At 41.3% G+C, this 18,534-nt stretch overlaps 1 long non-coding RNA gene across 1 annotated transcript in view; it reads right to left on the minus strand.

Annotated features, from left to right (window-relative positions):
* Positions 1 to 308: 308 nt before the first annotated feature.
* The window catches only part of LOC146977280 (uncharacterized), a 96,422-nt gene continuing 78,196 nt past the window's right edge, over positions 309 to 18,534 (minus strand). Inside the window, exons 4-5 of the long non-coding RNA XR_015037280.1 lie at positions 1,958 to 2,064; positions 309 to 435 (exon numbers count right to left, since the gene is read on the minus strand). This is a non-coding gene — a long non-coding RNA (uncharacterized LOC146977280). The remainder of the gene's footprint in view (positions 436 to 1,957; positions 2,065 to 18,534) is intronic.

Below are 18,534 nucleotides of genomic sequence, written 5' to 3' on the forward strand. Positions count from 1 at the left end.
AGTACATACCAGATTATACTGTACAAAGGTTGAGGAGAGACTCTGAGGTACAGTAAAGAACGGACGTGGAGGTGTGGAGGCTTGTTCTTATACTCGTAGACTGTTTCCAGATGCAACATCTGCCAATCGCTCCTTCAGCATTTCAGTTTTAGCTTCCAGCTTTGGGGGACACTTGACTTCTTGTCTGGAGATCGATGGTTGGCTGTCTTTCATGTCTCCATCACACACTGGCCATAGCTAAATGTGTACTCTTGGTGTGTGTTTGCTGCAGAAAACCCTGTGTGTGTCATGCTATATTCAGCGCCAAGGCAGGTTGTTAACTTAACACGGTGACCTTTGACACACTCCATGTGCTGCTACGATGGTCTTTCTTGTTACATTTCACTGGGTCAGGAGTTCACAGTCCATCCATCAATGTCCAGAGAGATTTGATGCCTATTTTTAGAAAGACAGAAGTGAAGAGAATAGAAGAGAAGAGAAGAGAAGAGAAGAGAAGAAGTTGTTATCATACACAGCTGAGAGATGTATTATTTGATTGCTCCCTGGCTACCTAAATCTGGTTTGTGCAAATCATACTGTGGCATTTTCTTCTTCCACTTGACCCTGCTGACTTAGCGGCACACTGTCTTTTGAATGTTGGTGTCCCACCTGAGGGGTTACAAACGCTGTTCCCCAAGGTCAGACTAACATCCTTTCCAGCTCCAACTCAGCTGTTAATGATCTAACACATGAACTTTTAACTACAGCAGCCACTCCCTGCAGAGCCCACCTGCTGTTCACTGCTCTGGCTTCTATACTACGGCCAAGATTGACAAAATATGGAAAGCTCCACATGACTGCCTTGGTTTAAAGAGTGAAACTTTTGACAGGTCGGAATTTTAGAAAATAAAGGCCCATTTTGGAAATTCCTGCCCTTCCACACGAACACTGGGAGACAAATAAATGGTGTTCTGCATAAATATATGAACAACAGCGAAGCTCAATAATTTAAAGGGATTTATGCTACAAATTTAAGTAGCAAATGTTCTTTAACAATCAAATGCAGAGAGCCTAATCCCGCTCAATACCAGCCCATAGATTTGGAAACTTCATTGTTTTCATGCGCAATCCGTTTTTATAAGATTTTCTTTGATCTACTCAAAATAATCCATCATAATTTAAAGTGTACAGGTTGGCTGCATTAATTTACAAAATAAAATGAAAAAAAGATGGGATAGGAAAAGGGTACAAATGAATGGGAGCGCCACAAAAAATGTTTTATCCACAAAAACCAACATGAACTCAGTTCAAAGGACTCTTAGTTATTGCTTAAGTTCTTTCATAAAATGGGCAAGCAACATGATCTCCTGGTGAGTTTATAATGTATAACATATCACAATATGTTCCACATACATTACTGTAAAGCACTTCGATTTTGTGCAGTGTATCTGTTGTTTTCTGTTGTTTTCAGCTGTTCTCGTTTTTGTATACGTATCAATTTACTTAAAGGTAGTATTTTTTCACTGTTGTTTTGCCAATAGTGGAGTCAATATATGCACTAACCATATAAAGAGCCTAACTGCAGCAAATGGAATGAGGACTGTGCAGTAACATGTCAATAGTGCAGCTGGGAATCAGACTTTTGCACTTTACCCAAAACACTGGGTCTCTGGAGAAGGGTATGGACATTTCAGTGATATGCAGGATATACATAATTATCCCCTGTAACTCCTGCCAAAATCACATATTTATGCAAGCACATATTCTTTCACCCAAGCACATGTGTGTGCCAAAACATAAATATAGAAAGTAAGATGGTGCATGTGTGCATCTATATGCATACAAATGGACACAGAGACTCACACACAGAGAGGCTAAGGAGAGGAAGGCACACTACCACAGTATTAATTTTTCATAACATCATGCTCAATACAAAATGCAATAAGTGTTTCTTGTAAGACGACTCCCGGGCACTTACAGCACTTGAGCATGCGGCAAGGTTCTCCTCAGAGGTCCAGCCTACGTGTTTGTCTGACTTACTTTGTCTCTGGCAGGATGACATCTGATGCTGAAGACGCCCAGGGGCTGGAGGAGAGAAGAGGAGAGGAGATGGTGAGATTCTGTGTACTGTATGTACACACATGATAGGAGAGAAACAAGCAGAGGACAGTAAAACAGAGTCACTGTGATCATCCAAATCCTTCATAAGCAGATTCAGCAGCGCTGAGGAGGAACAGCGTTAATCCCTTTGTCCAATACCATGATACACAGATAAATATAATTCCCAGGCTTTTCATTATTCATCCGGACAGGTTAGGCTCCCTGTTGTCATCACCTAGACCTGGTCAACTCACTCTGACCCAATCAGCCTCATGTGTGGATACATACATTTTTAATATCCTCCTAAACCGCTCTGATTTTTTGACTACAGTAATCCCCCCCTCCGCCCCCTGCCATGCTCTTCCTCATATCATCCCCACCCATAATTGCACGGACATGATAAACGATGGCAATGTAAGATAGCCCAGTTGTGACATGACTCCATCTCTAAGGACCAAAAGTGGAACAATTTCATGTTTAGGATGACAGATGGATGGAAAGATATGATTGGATGTAGTCATGACATGTTTTGGGGACTGAGTAATGCAGCACCAGAAGAAGGGTGTGGATGACCATCAGAAACTTTGAAGCTTTGTGAATAGCACAGGATATAACAATTGCTGTAACTGTCACCGTTCAAAGGAATGAGTCAATTTCCTTTTTATTCAAAGAGCCATTTTATGCTCTGCTCTGCTGACCTATTTGTTATTGTGTGGAGGAAATAACAACATGACTGTGATCTGACGTAGTCCACAACTTGTGTTTTGTCAGTTGTGAGGCAATGGCAGAGCAGCTGACACAAAAAGTTATGTTTTTGGTACGATATATCAAGCACTTGGAGATTAAAGATAAGATTAGGATTAACCCACACCCCTGGAATATGTTAGCTTCAAGTCAAAGGGTTTAATTTTCTCATCTGAGTGCACATTTCTCTCCCAAGTAACCAATTTCACTTTGCAATTAGCTTTCTGGCTAATTGGTATTAGTGCAACAGAATCACAGCAATCTCAGGATTTGCACAAGTCAGCTTTATGTTTAGGAAGGCCTTGAGAGAAAAAAAAAAAAAGGACATTGACACACAAATGATTGTCTTGAACTTTATTGAGCGGGTACATTTAAGTTAATTTGCCGTTGGGAGTGGCTAATGGAAGTAGGCTCCTCCAGTAACTCTTAAAGAGTCAATCCACCTGATTTAGAGGAAGCGAGCACATAGATCTCTTGATTGACAGAGCTGTTACTCTGTATGTGACATAACTGATGGACAGGCAGAAAGAAGGAGGGGTTTTGTGAGGTTCTAGCTCCTGCATCATATCAAGATGCCCGCGTGTACAGTATGTTCCAGATGTTGGGGTTATCCTTGTGGGATAGGCAGTCAAGTGTTGTTTTAAAGCCTTGAGGGTGAATCATAAATGTTGCACAGGGGACCTCATGAAAAATGCAATACATGTGCCCCCTTAGCTAAAACAGAGCACTGATGGACCCCTGGGAATAAAGCATGTTAGTGTAGCATCATGCTACGATTACAATCATAACAAGGAAGGGGTTTTATGGAGATGACATTAGAAACACAGGAAGTTAGTTAATCTTGGAAATCAGAGTCCGTTACAATAGTTAGGGACCAAACGGCCTAAACTCTGGATATGAACAGACCGTTATTTAACAGAATATTGAACCTGTGAAAATGGGGTGAGGCTGTATTTTGAGTAAAAGTTAATAATGTTCCAAATACGGTTTAAAATTGTGTTTGTTTGACAATAGAAATACTCCAGGAACAATGTTTAGGCCTCTTCCTTCAAGCTCACCTGACTCTGCAAGTGTCTCTATGAGTGTCTGTGTGTATGTGTCAGTGTATGTGGACAAAATACACCATCAAGTCTTCTTTTTTTTTTTTTTTAATAAAATGTGCTTGTCTGACGATGCTCAAACACTCTTGTCTACGTGTGTGTGTGTGCATGTTTGCCCTTTTATAGATGTGTGTGAAGGACCCTGCAGAGGGGCTAAAAGTAAAGCGTCAGGCCATAATTGGGTTACACGGACCGGTGATGGATTAAAGCACGGCTAGGGAGACGCTGCAGCAACATTAGGGTGTCTGAGATGTCAGGGGCAGAGCGCTCTCATTAATCGCCTTGGCCCTTACATTACTGCATTAGTTGTATTAGCAGCTAGGAGTCGGCAAGCACTTTGGGATTTCTCGCTGAGGCAGGCCACATTCCTCTCTTTACTTCGCAGAAGTGGGCATGGTCTTTCATGTTTTTTTTTCTTTCAGAGAAAGAGCGGAGGAAGGAAGGAACAATCAAACTGGATGGAGAGGATCATTTATTTTGTTTAAAACGCCCATTTTATGTTTGAAACTTTTGGATTTTGAACGAGGTGTCTTGAATACAAATTAGTTGCAAGGTAACAGTTATCATTTGTCATACTCTGGTATGAGGAATAACTACAAAGCCTTGAGACTCAAGTTTTTCCTGAAACTTGTTAGGTAATTTACAATAAGTACATGCTCACATAGACACATACATATACACACATGCATACACACACAGCACGAACCCCAATCAATCATCCCACTTCTCAATAACGTAATAGTCCTCCTGTGTGAAAATTGATTTTTAGGAGCATGTTCCGTGACCCCAAACCCTCCACCCTACACAAACACCACCCCAGCCACTCACCCACCCCCACACACATACACACACACACACACACACACACACACACACACACACACACGTACACACCTTCCCCCACCATCACAATCTCAGTCCTCTTTTTCTTCTTTCAATTCCATCCATCTCCCTCGCCTTACAGATATTTACACTGTAGCTGTTATTAATAAGCAGAAATTGATTTTGCAGTGCAGTAAGAAATATTACGTGAGCAGTTGAGCTGCTGTCGGTGACTGAGCCTTGCTGGTTATGGGTTGGGGTGAGGGGATGCAGTTTTGCATTTGCCTGATGGAGAGGAATAGGTGCCCCACACGGCAGAGGTCATGAGTGAAACCTATATGAGGATGTATAGGCTAACATTAGTGATCCTGAACGTTCAACCCTTGTACACTCCCTCTTTGTGAAGTGAGAGCTTCATCACTCATTCCCTCTTTCCTTTCTCTGCCCCCCTTCAGGGCCTTAAGTATGTGACTTAATCACAGCTGAAGTGTCCCTGATTGCCTCAGAGCTGCTGGTGGCCTAAGCAAAACCCATAGTGTCCATGTAAGCAGACTGTCTGATCATATTATTAATCAGCCACACCTCAGCTCTGCCACCTATACTGTTTACAACATCCTCTTTCAAAGGTTGGTTCACCCATATGACAAATGATTTTCTCTAATTTACCTTTACTGGTATCTAGGCATCAGTGTAAAGCATTACAGTAATGGGATTATTTTTGCAGTAATGAGTAGTGATCACAGTAAAACATTTAAGGGGTCGATTTAGGGGTCTCAACAGGAGATGTCAGAAGAAAATGGTCCAGGGTGTGTCACACTTTACCAAAAGAGAGGAAGTACATGATAACACAAAGGTTGCCTAATTGTCCATCGCAGTTTGTTATGTGTGTAAAGATATCTCTGGCAAAGCTGACAAATGAAAATAGTGTTATTAATGTCATTACTTTTCATTGAGTAATAGTGACTTGCACAAAAGTGGTGCAACTTTTTGTGGTATCTAGTTATGTTTTGTGAGCTTAAAGTCTTCATCGCTGCAATTTATGTGAATGGAAAGTGTTCAGAGAATTAAAAAGTTAAATTAAGTTTCCTCAGGAGCAGCCCACAGACCTCCCAGTGGAAAGTTTATCACCGCAAAGACTTCTACAGCATACAGTAAAAGGTCTTTCTGAAAACTGTTGACTCTTGACCGACCATTTAATCTGCGCCCTCATAAAAGAAGCAGGAAAGACCATCATATGGGTTACTTTACATGGATCACTTTCTCATGGCAGGATGAATGGCGAGATGCAGAGGGCAGCGTGTGTGAGGAGGTGGGCAGAGGAAGGATTGTTATTGGATCACAGTTGCATAGAGCACAATTTCCCATGAGTGTCCTTGGGTACCTGATCTGTAGAAAGAAATACTGGACCCCTTTCCCATTGTTCCTCACACTTACATGCGAATGTGCACATGCACGCACGCACACACACACACGCACAGGTATCTGTTTGTCTTGCGAGTGCCTCTGTTCACATGGAAGGGGTTGTCCTCCCGCTCCAGGACGAGGTATTAGCTTTCCCCTGAGGGAGAATTCTAATTAGGTAATTGACTGATGTATAAAGCAGGTGCATGTATCTGTTACAGCCGGCTCGACCTGTTCATTATTAAACAGTGACCCACTCTGCCACTTGTGCCAAAGCCTTCAGTACAGGGGAGAAAGTGGCCAGGAAGAGCTTTCACGAGGATCAGACACACTCGTAATTACACTTGCTAGTTACCTGAGGCTTACCCCTTTACTGTTGTATGTTGAACAAGAACCTCGGTGCTCCATTTCCCACTGATTGAGCACAGTGCTGCATTTCTGTCACTAAAACAGCTTTATGGAAAGTTGGACAAAAGGCGATTTTGCAGGGAACAAATTGTCTCAGTCGTTTCTCTCGCGTATCGATTGGATATTATTTTGTGGAAAGCGCACAATCTGAGTTGTTGAAAATAGCATCATATATGACAGGTCACAAAACTTTTCATCCTCACACATTTGTACATCGATAGGCAAATGAAATTTGAGCTAGACTTTGCCAGAAAGGAGAGGGGAGATTTGCCAAGTGCCAGCAGGCAGCACTTCATTCTGACACTTTGACAACGGTGAAATATATAAAGTATTGGGTTGCTGTTAGGTCTATAGCCCAGTTTATTCACATCAGGAGGCCCAACGATCGAGATATGGATTGATAGCGGAGACAGGAATTGATTCTAAGTGTGTGCGTGCTTGTGTGTGACTGTTGTGTGTGTGTGCCTGCAAGAGCAGCCTCAAAACGTGAGCTGCTTAGTCCATTTTAATTCAGCAAGTTACACATTTCATTTCCGAGTGTGTAAGTTACAGAAGCCAATGAGACGGGAAACAACAGCTTTTGAGCCAACTCTGTTTTGACTGAGCCAGGCCTGGATCTTGGCCAGCTTATAAAGTGTTACCATGAAAATCATAAATGACATCACAATCTTAAACTGACTCTTCAATCCTTTTACTTTTGGTTTATCTTCTTATAAATTATTTTTATCTAATCTTAATTTATCTTTTGACCTTTATTGACTTTTTATGCCTCTGACCAACTTGTTGGTTTGTGTCCATATTCTTATTGGTTACTTTGTATGTAGTTTTATTGGTTGCTTTGTAGTCATATCTTGATTTGTTAATTTGTAGTATTGTTCTCATTGGGTAGTTGGTTTGTAGCTGTATTCTGACCAGTTAATTGATTTGTAGCAACGTTGCAATTGGTTAGTTGGTAGGTATCTGCATTCTGGAGGTACAATGTTACCAAGTTGTTCATACATCTACGTATTTGCATGACAGCCTGATGACTCATCTATCCCATTTTTAAGAATGTGATATTTCAGCTAAATCTGACAAAATCATTCAATTGATTAGATTTTGGGGGACAGAGATCAAAAGCCAGGATCGCAAAGATCTCACAAACCATGGTGCCGGCCTGTGGTATCTAAGTGATGCTGTGGGGGAGTTTCTTCAAATTTGCCTAGAGTTACACTTGCCGTGGGTATTATTAAATGGCTGCTGTACCCTAATCTAGCATACATATAGTCAGTGATGTGAGCACTGACTATATACGGACACTGACAATAAAGTAGTGGTAGAACACATAAAATGCTCCCAGTATTCTTCTCTCTTTGTTTACATTTCAATCAAATAGGCTTCTCTTCTTGTCTCCTCCAATGGGCCTTCCAACAGATTACAAGGCTGGAGGCTCCTACGCAAGGATTAGTTTCATATTAAATGTTTATTCCCAAACAATCCCTAATCTGATCTAGCCTAATCTAATCCCATCTACAGTGATCATTGACAGGAGGATCACCCCTCACACACCCACTCACAGTGACATTACCACCCCTCCACACTGCCCTTAGAGAGGTGAGGGTTCATTTTTGACATTTTTTTGTGATTGCTGCTTAGTTGGCATTCAGTCAAAACAGAAAAACAGTTCCTAAATTTTTAAATGTGGGTTACACCATTGACACAGATATTGCACCATTTTATAAGAAAAATGTGTTTTGCATTTCAGTTGTTTGGTGAACTCAGGCAGCATTAGTCTGTCAAACAAATGTGGCCCTCCAACAAATATGTAGTATAACGCATATTTATACCATAATTTTCTCAGATATTTGAGGCAGCCAAAATTTGTTGCCTTGAAAAATAACTTAAACAGATAGAGTTCATACAGCACTGGAAAACGACCATTTTCAGTCCTCTTGGAGTTGGAGCACTAATCCACTTTGCTTCCTATCTTACATAAATACAGCAGTGGGACTTGTCCCTATACTGTGTAGTACAGTGTGTACAGCTGTTGCAGACTAGCAAACTACCCAGAGTCTTTGATTCCCATATCCAATCATAAAAGCTTAGCAGTTATAAGATTCATTATACAGATGTAGCCACTCTTGGCCAGAGGGATGATCAACCTGTCCTCTAACATTGGAGACACAATCAACCCCCCAAAAAAGAAAATTAAAGCAGAGATATAGCTTGTGCCTTTTGATCGGATTGGTCCTGATTACAGTTTCCAGAAGAGTAAATAAAAGCCTTTGTTGGTATGGCATCACTAAAGGACATGTACTTGACAAGCAAGGTATACCTTTAATCCAATCAAGACAGTCTGGAGATTTGTCCAGGACAAAATTAAAATGTTCTGTGACATGTATGACCGACGTTTCACCCTTTATTACTTTAAAATTGTGCGACGTTCAGTTTTTGACTGCAAAGGGTGGCCTCCATAGGTGGTATTATCACTGTGTCTGTCACCTGGTGGAACCACAACTTTGGTACAAACTAAAATATCTCAACAACTGTAGGACGAGCGCTCATGCTTTCCGGAAGATGGAGTGTATGCCACTATAAGGCTGACATTTGGGGTTCAATGAAATATTTCAATAATTCCCCACAGGATTAACTGTATGAATGACAGTGATCCCTTGGTATTTTAGTCGTGTGCCTCCCGTGGGGTGAGTGAAATATCTTTCATTGATCTAATGATGCAACAAACTGAAGACATTTACTTGAGGTCTAGATATTCTTTGGTTCAGTGTCACGTATGTTGGTGTGCTAACATACAGTACTATGCTAGGATGGTGAGCATGGTATACCTGTTAGCATGTTAGCACTTTGCTTGTAAGCACATTAAAAAACTGAGACTAGCATATCTTGTCATTTCAATCAAGTTCAGTTCAGGACAAAGTCTGTCCTATTTCTTTTGTTACTTTGTTACTATAATATTATGTTTCTGTCCATGATCCTTTCCCCACCACAAAGGTTGCTGATTTGGACTTAAAGTTAACAAGTCAAGAAAATAATTTGATTTTATTTATGACTTTGTAAAGAGTCTCCTCCAAGTTGTTTCAAAGTGTGTTGTTTCAAAGCCCAAACCTCTCCTCCTTAATTTGAGGAGGCGTCCCACCATCCTAACTCCAGAAGTCATTCCCCTCTATGAATATTGATGAGTATGTTTTTTTTTCTCTCCACAGCCGCTCTGTTATTCTGTTCCCTCAACCAACTTTCCAATTCTCTTCTGAGACTCCTTTATTTAAAATGAGTGCAACCACTCCTGACACTTCACAGCATCTCTCTTTCAAACACCAGATAAAAAAAAGTCCTTTAAACACCAAACAGCTCACCTCTCTCCCTTCTGAACCCGACCTCTGGCCTTTTAGAAATTTTGAACTCCATTGAACTCGCTCACAGCCCCTTTTCTCTTAGAACCAGTGTCCTCACCCCTGAAGAGAGAGAGAGGGATGGACCCTCTTTTACTCCTTCCTCCTCCTTTCAAAGGCCTGCCTGCACACACAGACGGGACTGTTAAAGGGGAAAAAGTGCAAATAAAAATCATCTTTACGAGACAGTAGAAAGAGGAAAGAGCCTCCTCTCTGTGAGCCTCGTCACGTTTGGAGCTGACCTTATCGTACCCTCTTCTTTCTGAACCACAGTGTGGGACGTTTCTCTAAAGACACACAGAAGCCATTTGACGATGATGAAGTCAAAGAGACAACCTTGATTTGATGAAGTGACTCAGAAATGAATAAAAAGGTCGAATTCCAGTGGTCATCAATTTCTCCTCAGCTTTCCTTTTTTCCCACTTTACCTGTTGGGCATTGATCATCATAAAGCAATGAATTAGATAACAAGGAACAGCTGCTGAGATGAACCAGGACAGCAAAGGATTTAGTCTCTGTCTCTCAGATCTAAGATGCAAAGGGCTCTATATTTCAGAGGTCATTAAGTCATCTGCACACAGAGAAAGAGACACCTCCTTCTATGATTAAAACAATAAATCTGATTAGCCTTCTCCTTCTTCATTTTTACAAGGGGTCTACGATGTGTGGGAGCTCTCTAACCAAGCTTATTTCATTCCTCTTCCCAGGTGTTCTCATGCAGCGTGTGAAACCTGAGAGTAGATTAAAGTGCCAACCCCAGAGAGGAAAAAATGCTTTTAGGAACTTTTAAAACTGTGTTTAACAGTGTGTTTTTAGTGGGCACTAAAAACAAAACACCACACCACATGGCCAAGACGGAGCGACGCAGCATCCTAGAGAGAGGGAGAAAGATGAGGGGAGAGAGATACTGTAGAGAGGAGAAGGAGGATGAGGAGGGATGTATTTTAGTCTTCATCAGCAGAGACTTGCAATCTGGTGCCCTTTACTTGACACCAGACATGGATTAGATCAGATGAGCCCAGGAAGGGCAATGTTGACTGGTCAGTTTTCCCGCTTGCTGTTGACAGAGCTACAAATCTCAAAAACTATCTCTCGGTTTGCTATAAAGTGTAGTAGTGATACCCATGGCTCCCAGATGATGTTTTACATGATACTTTCAGAGAGTAGCACCAATCACAACGTGGCCCTCGGCCCAGTAGAACGCAGGTCACTTGAAAACCAAGCAAGGTATCCATGACAGTAAATGAATCCCACAATGTTTTGAATTCATTCCAGCTTTGTGGCACATTTAACTGAGCAGATATGCAGACGCTGTACTTGTACTGTGTTAGCCAAGTCTCACGGTGAAATGAAAGCAAACAAATAAAATCATTTTCACTTCTCCATCAATGAACAACACAATCAGTATAATAACACCAATAAACTTTACATTCCTGGACAAAAACCAAAAAGACATTTAAGGGTGTGACTTCAGTGAACTCAGGAAGTTTTTGATATGAAAATCAAAGGTGTAAATGTCTGTATCATCATACAAATATTTATTACTGCGATAGAGTGACAACATCATGGACTGCGGACTTTTAACTGCAATCACCCTTTCTATAGTTCGACACTGTTCACAGGTCACAAAACACTTCCTGTACTCTTGATTTTGTCTTCTCCCTGACCTGAAACTCTACTTCAGTGCTTTATCTGATAAAGGTAACTGTAACATTCCCAACAACTCAACATGGCTTAACTTTCTTACATTGGAAGAACAAAAAAGCTTGTGTCTTGATAGACAATAGGAACTGTTGGATATGATTAATTGATAAGAGGGTGAAACAATTCCCTTATTTTGGTGCAATCTCAGAGGAGAAGGTGGCCATTTCCCCTCTTGTGGGAAATCAAAGAACATGACAATATATAATTTTACTTAAAAAAAAAAGAAAAAAAACCTTTGCTGTCAGACAGGATTTATTTGGAGAAATGTGATGTTCAATTAATCCAGTTTGTGGTCCTTCTTCACCTCAGGATAACAAAGGTTTCTAGTTTAAATAAAAGATACAGAATTGTAATTCATTCTGGTCTCCTCTCTGACCAGGCCACTGACAGGGGTGCGCTTGACCTCTTCATACCTATGCTTGTAAAAACAGCCACAGGGGGTCCCAACAAGTGAAGAAATGGAAGCCATGTGACACAAGACAGTGCCTATAAATATGGCCGAGATCACAGGGGCACTTAATGCAGGGGTGGGCAGACTGCCTTTTTACCAGCGCGTCTACAACATCTTAAAAAGGTTCTGTCGTGTCATATGAAACCAATAAAACCCAAACACTTCCTCCCCGACAGGGAAAGGCCTCCTAACCTACCACAACTCACCATCTGCCATGCTACCAGACTGCCTTTTTTGCTTTTAAGCAATGTTGGTTCTTACTTATTTCTCTTTGACTTTTCTCCATTTGGTGCCATTTCTCACCATGAATTTGATTTATTCCCCTCTCTACCTTTTCTTCTGCCCCTTGAATGTCGCCTCACACTCTCCTTTCATAACTGTACTCCCTTTAAATGCAAGCACTGTACATTTCTGGCAGGAAATGGGTGCAGATTCATGGCTTGAGAGGATTAAGATTGTCCAAAACTCCTTTGGGGAACCACAGGTAAGCAAAAGAAGAAATTAGTTTTTTATATACTGGATAATATACATGCATAGGATACATATACAGAATGAAAACCTCCTTTGATCTCATACACATAAACACTACTAAAACATTACTGTGTCCTCTGAACTTATTCCTAATGACCAGGCCAGGTCATGCATTCCTACCCCCGGCTCTGATGGAGCATCTCCTGAACCTTTGTTGTCATGCTACAGTAATGCATTAATAAGAAAGTCATTAGGTTAATGGAACTAGAACTTAGATTAAAGTAAAGATTACGGTTTAAGTTACAACAAATACCTCCTTAAAGGACAGTCATCATCTTGGTTAAAATATATATTAAAAAATCTATCTATTAGCAGTTGATGCCATCTCATCAAAGCAACATCAAGTAAGACATAGTCAACTAGGGCACCGACTACACAGGTCATGATAGGAGGGAATTACACCTCTTCAAAGGTACGTGCAAAGAGCAATAAAAATCATATCTATTATTAATCATTAACAATGAGGGAAATGTCATAGCCAATTAAATAGTTATTATGACACTTATCGATCATTTTAGATAAATCATCCAAGAATTTCTTTACTTATTCTGTAGATTATTTCCAATTGCTTGTGTTTAAAAAAGACTTCATTACAAAGCTTCCCCTTGAATTATGCATCATATCATATAAAGCTACAAAGAAAAGGGTCAACACACTGCAAGGGCAATATCTGCCTTACTTAGACAAAGTCAAAGAGTCTCCACTAAGATGTCTGACTGAGCAAAGAGCTCATCTACTTTTACCTCCCATCAGAGCATGGACTGTCAGGCCATGACTAAATTGAATAAATGTTCTACAAGCAGATGAGATCAAGGTTAATTCATTGTCCCTATTGTGGTGTCACCATTTAGTTAAAGCAAACAATTTCATCATATTGGCATTTTATTTTCTATTGTTAAGCAATAATGCATTAAAAAAATATATAGTGTATGACAGTCTCTCAGTACGGTGCAATAGTACCATCTGATTGGTTGGTGGTTGGGTGACACGTGCTTTAGGCTATACACACTTGTCACATGAAATAAAAATACAGCAGCAGGAGCAGGGTGTCAGTAAAAACACAAACCATACCTGATGAATCACTCAGGTTGACAGCAGGGGACAGAAAATCCTCTCTGTGTGTCACTCTTTGGAACAATGAAATTCTTTAATCAGGCCGTTGCCTGCTAATGAACGGAGGTGAGTACACGGCCCGGGAGATGAGAGGCAAAGAGGAAGGCAATTTCTGGAAATGATTACAGACTCATTTCCTTGTTTATCCTGGCTTTGAAAAGAGAAAGAGAGACCCCCTGCCCTCTACCCCCATAGGTCCTCCACTTATTGTGTCACAACCGCTGAACCCCCCAACTCCTCAGCCCCAGCACCCAACCAAAGCCCTCATTGGTCCATCCTTAAGCACTCTCGCTCCCGTGCTCTTTCACTTTTACCACTGCGCTTTGGCAGATTTGTTTCACTCTTTCAAACTATTTCCTTCGTTCCTACGTTCCTTTCTCTCCATTTCTCTCGCCGTCCCTCCTTCTCGCGCTCCACTCCATTGTGGTATTGAGGGTCCTACTTGTAAACAATTTCCCCACAAGATCAAGCTGGGTCCCGTCCCTTTTCATATTGGGAGTCTGGCTTACCCCGGCCCTTGTCTGCTTCAAGTGGGCGAGCTGGCTCGGACTGAAGTTAATGGCTGGAAATCTCTAACTAACCTCTCCAACAGCTGTCTCCAGAGTCCCCTTTTTCTCGTCCCCTCCTTTGACCATGTTTCCCCTTGCTTTTTTTTTCTCTCTTGCTCGTTTGCTCTCTCCCTTCTCTGCCAAAAAATAGGGGATGAGGGCACTGGTTGATTGGGGGGTGGGGGGGCAGGAATTTTTCCAGAAATTTGCCTTTTCCTCCAACAAGTGGCTCAAGGCCGGAAGAAAACCAAGAAGGTAGGAGCAGAAGGGAAAATGAGGCTCTAAAGCTCCTTTTTTTCCCTCTATTTCTCCCTCTCTCTCCTCCTTTCAGTAAAAAGAAGAATAAGGAAAGACCCTCCATTGGACATGTCTTTCATTTTCAAACACAGGTTCAAAGGCACTGGGAGATTTGGGGCCTTTGTGAGGGGTTGAGAGTAATGATGAGAGGGGAGGAACAACATCCAATTCCAAACAGCTTCCTGGCCTATTCTGCACAGAGTCTCTCCAAGCCCTCGGCTGTAGAGCTAAGGCCTAATCCACACAAATCTACACTAGCTGGAAAAAAAAGAAGCTGTTTCAAGCCTTCAAGTGGGTGAAAGTACTGCTGGAGTGGAGGCTGCTGGCTGACTGCTGAATCCCAGTGGCTGCCTGTTTAGCTTTCGTGCAAACACATAAACGGAAGGTCAACAGCTCCTCCGGATTTATAAGATAATGGGTAATCATTAACACAACAATGAATTATCATTGTAAAGACAATTAACACTCATCTATTGAGCAGCAAAAGAGATTTTTCTTGGAAAAGTTGCCTTGAATTTTGGTATATTTCAACAAACTGAGTAAGCTTGTTGAAAATATCTAATGTGAGTGAAATTTAGAAACAGAAAGCATCTGAAACTGTGATGTAAAATTTGCCACATTTGTTTGACAAGTGAGAATAATGATTAAATCCACTAGAAATGTAATCTGTAATTTGTGCTTTAATTATGTATTTATTCATCACATTCTATAATTCAGGAGTGTAATTTATACATTATTTCATAAACTGTAATCTGTCTTTCCAAATACGTTATGAGAATATTTGTACACTGACCGACTGCAATAAGAGTCTGACTCTGCCATCGCCAGACACTCAGATGCCCTGAAGAGACAGGTGACAACCTCCCATCATGCCTCATCACGCCCTCTCTGTGCCGGTGACACACTTAATTTGGCCTGGCAAAGAAGCATTTAACCCAAGATTACATTAACAGACATATTCGAGGCTGGCCAACTGGCAAACAAAGACATACAGCGTGCGTACGCTCACAAGAGAAATAAAAACAGAAAAAAAGCAGAAAAGGTTTTTATATCCTTGACTTTTTCAGGCGTTAATCCATCTTTCTTTTACAATTGCTTGAATGTAAGCGTGGTGTCATTTATTATTATCTTATTGATTTATACATGCTTTGACACAGCCACACAGACACACACACACACACACTCAGTCTAAATTTTATGCACAGACCGACACTATATCACAGGCTCTCGTATGCTGTAACATGCAGTACCTACATACTGTAGTAACACACACACACAGACAAAAATATAAATGTATAAATATGTATGGACACACAAGGACACACACACATGGACACTGCCCCTGTGTTGTCATGCTGATGGTGGTCACAGGCCATGAGGACTGTTGAGCAAGATCCTGGCCGACATGCCCTGAAAGAAAGGATTTGTTGTCCTCCTTCATCACACCTACCTGTTTTTTTCACACTTGGCTTCCTCTTTCTCTTTTCCTCCCTCTCTCTCTTCCATCTTTTTTTTTTCTCCTTGCTGAGCAGATATTTCAGTGCCGCAGGACCGTTAAACCACCACCACCACCACCACCCATCCGGTCATCAAACATGGGCACCCGCTCGCAATGCCACCCCTCTTCCCACCTGCAAAACACAAACAAAAATCCTCCCCCCTTCATCTGTCCTCAAACAAAGAGCCCTCCCTCTCCTCCCTGCTTTGCTGCACTGTCAGTCCTGTCCAGCTTTTCACTTACAATTAGCTGTGGCGGGCTTCGCACTCATCAACTGTCGTGAGTTTAGCACCCAGTCATGAGGGGCCTTGACAGATCAAGCTAAGGCACCCTGACACCACTGGTGTGAAAGAAGATTCTAATTCTGGATAATTAGCTGACGAGAGCATGTAAGGAGGGGTGAGGGGTGGAGGGCTGGGGCGGGGGGCAGCGGGGCAGTGGGGAGGGGGAGTCGAGGCAAAGTGGCAGTGCGTCGTAAGCACTTTCTGTCAACTTGCTGTTGATCTCTATTCTCTCTTGCTGTCTCTCTCTCTCATCCATCCATTTTTCTCTATCGCTCTCATTTCCCTTTCCCCCCCCTTCACCTGAACTCGTTCACACATCCCTCTCAAGGGACCAGAGACGACACACTTCTTCCTCAAATGCAGCCAGAAGTAATCCTTAAAAATGTCAGCGTCTTAGTGTCAGTCCCTTTGCAGAATCTCTGATTTAGTGTTCAACATAGAGTTTTTAATTGAAAAATGATGCACTGATAAAATGTAAACTATATTGGCTATTATGGAGATTTAAAAAAAAAAAAAAAAAAAAGAGGGAGCAGATGCAGCTATAATTGTACAACATTTTTGCAGTTTGTTCTGCTTTAATGTTTATTGATTAATTATCAAATGAAATGGCACACTGTAGTATAATGTATCACATGCTATAAAACAGTCTGACACAGATTCGGATGGCAATCTAATCAACAGCTGCATCAGCACAAATATATGGATTCACAACATATTTGCATTTGGTTGGATCTGCTGACACATGTTCGGATGGTGCTGATAAGGAAGGTTTTCAGACATGAATCGCAAAAAATAAATAAATGAATAATATAAGACGTTAAAAAATGAAATCTTAAAAAGCTCAAGAAATTTTTAGAGTTTTAAATTTAATTAAATTGAATTATGAAGTTGATGTATCAAAATGCAACAGTGCAATCATGATGTGAGCTACCAAGTGTGTGCCCCTTAAGAGACTGAAAACAGGAGCAGACAAAACATCATATCAAAATAAGACTCTTACATCCCTATTCATGAAATAGACATGAATCCCACATTGTATAATATTTTCCTCATTTTTTTGATTGGTGCTCTTTTAATTGCATCATATTGTTGCTCCTTTCTTTATCTGAATGAGAATACATACTCATTGCTAAATTGACCATTATTCAGGCTGCAAATATGCTTCCCTTAAAGCATACTGAGATACTTCCTGTTGTTGTAAATAAATAGAACTTCTAGCAGACAGCATTGGTGTGCACACTAGCACAGTGTCACAATGGAAACTCTGTACGTCTGACAACATTTATCAAAATGTAAGCGCCCCACTAATTATAAAGTTGGCTAGCACAATGTATGACCCTGTTAGTTGCTTGGGGCATATTGTCACCAGGCAATTCTGTAAGCAGACGGTGTCATGTGCTCTTTGGATGCCCTAGTTCTCTGGTAGTCTATAGTGGCCATTGTAACTGCACAGAGCAAATAGCACAGATGATACCAATGATGTTTACTTTTATGAACAGCAGTCCGTCAAGGCCAGTAATATACAATACCACAACATGCTTCTCAAAGGGTAAGATTTGTATATCTGCTGAAACGTGTGCATGCCAGAGCACTGCCTGCTACCAAGATAGCTGTGCAGCATGATGCAACAATGCAATGAGTGAGAAAGACCATGATCGCAACACGCAGATAAACACAAACACAAATGTGAACATACATATGCAAATGTGCAGGTACGGATGCACAAGAGCACTGGCTACATACACAAATGCATAGCGCATCCTCAATGCCAAAACATGCCCCTCACACATAAGGGTATAGATAAACACACAAGTGCATGACCACACATGTACGTTCTAAATTGCAGATATGCACACATACGGGGACAGAGAGCCTAGCTATCTTGGAGGGAGTCTTGATGTAATGTGGGCCTAATGCAGAGTGACATTTGTGATGTCAGATTCTTTGCACCACCGGCTGTGTAGTTAATGGCCATTAGAGGCTGTGCTGAGGCTCTGATTGGTGAAGAAGGACAATGTGACCCAGTGTGTGTGAGCGTCAGTGACACCTTCATGTGATGGATAGACGAAACAGTGACCCAACCAAACCAGACAGGGACCGTACCAGACGTCATTCAACTGTATCCCAAAATGTCCTACTTCTTTTCTACACTTGTAAACCCCACCTCA

This window comes from Trachurus japonicus, chromosome 12 (genome assembly GCF_045865225.1).
Source record: "Trachurus japonicus isolate A0001 chromosome 12, Traja_1.0".
NCBI lineage: Eukaryota > Metazoa > Chordata > Actinopteri > Carangiformes > Carangidae > Trachurus > Trachurus japonicus.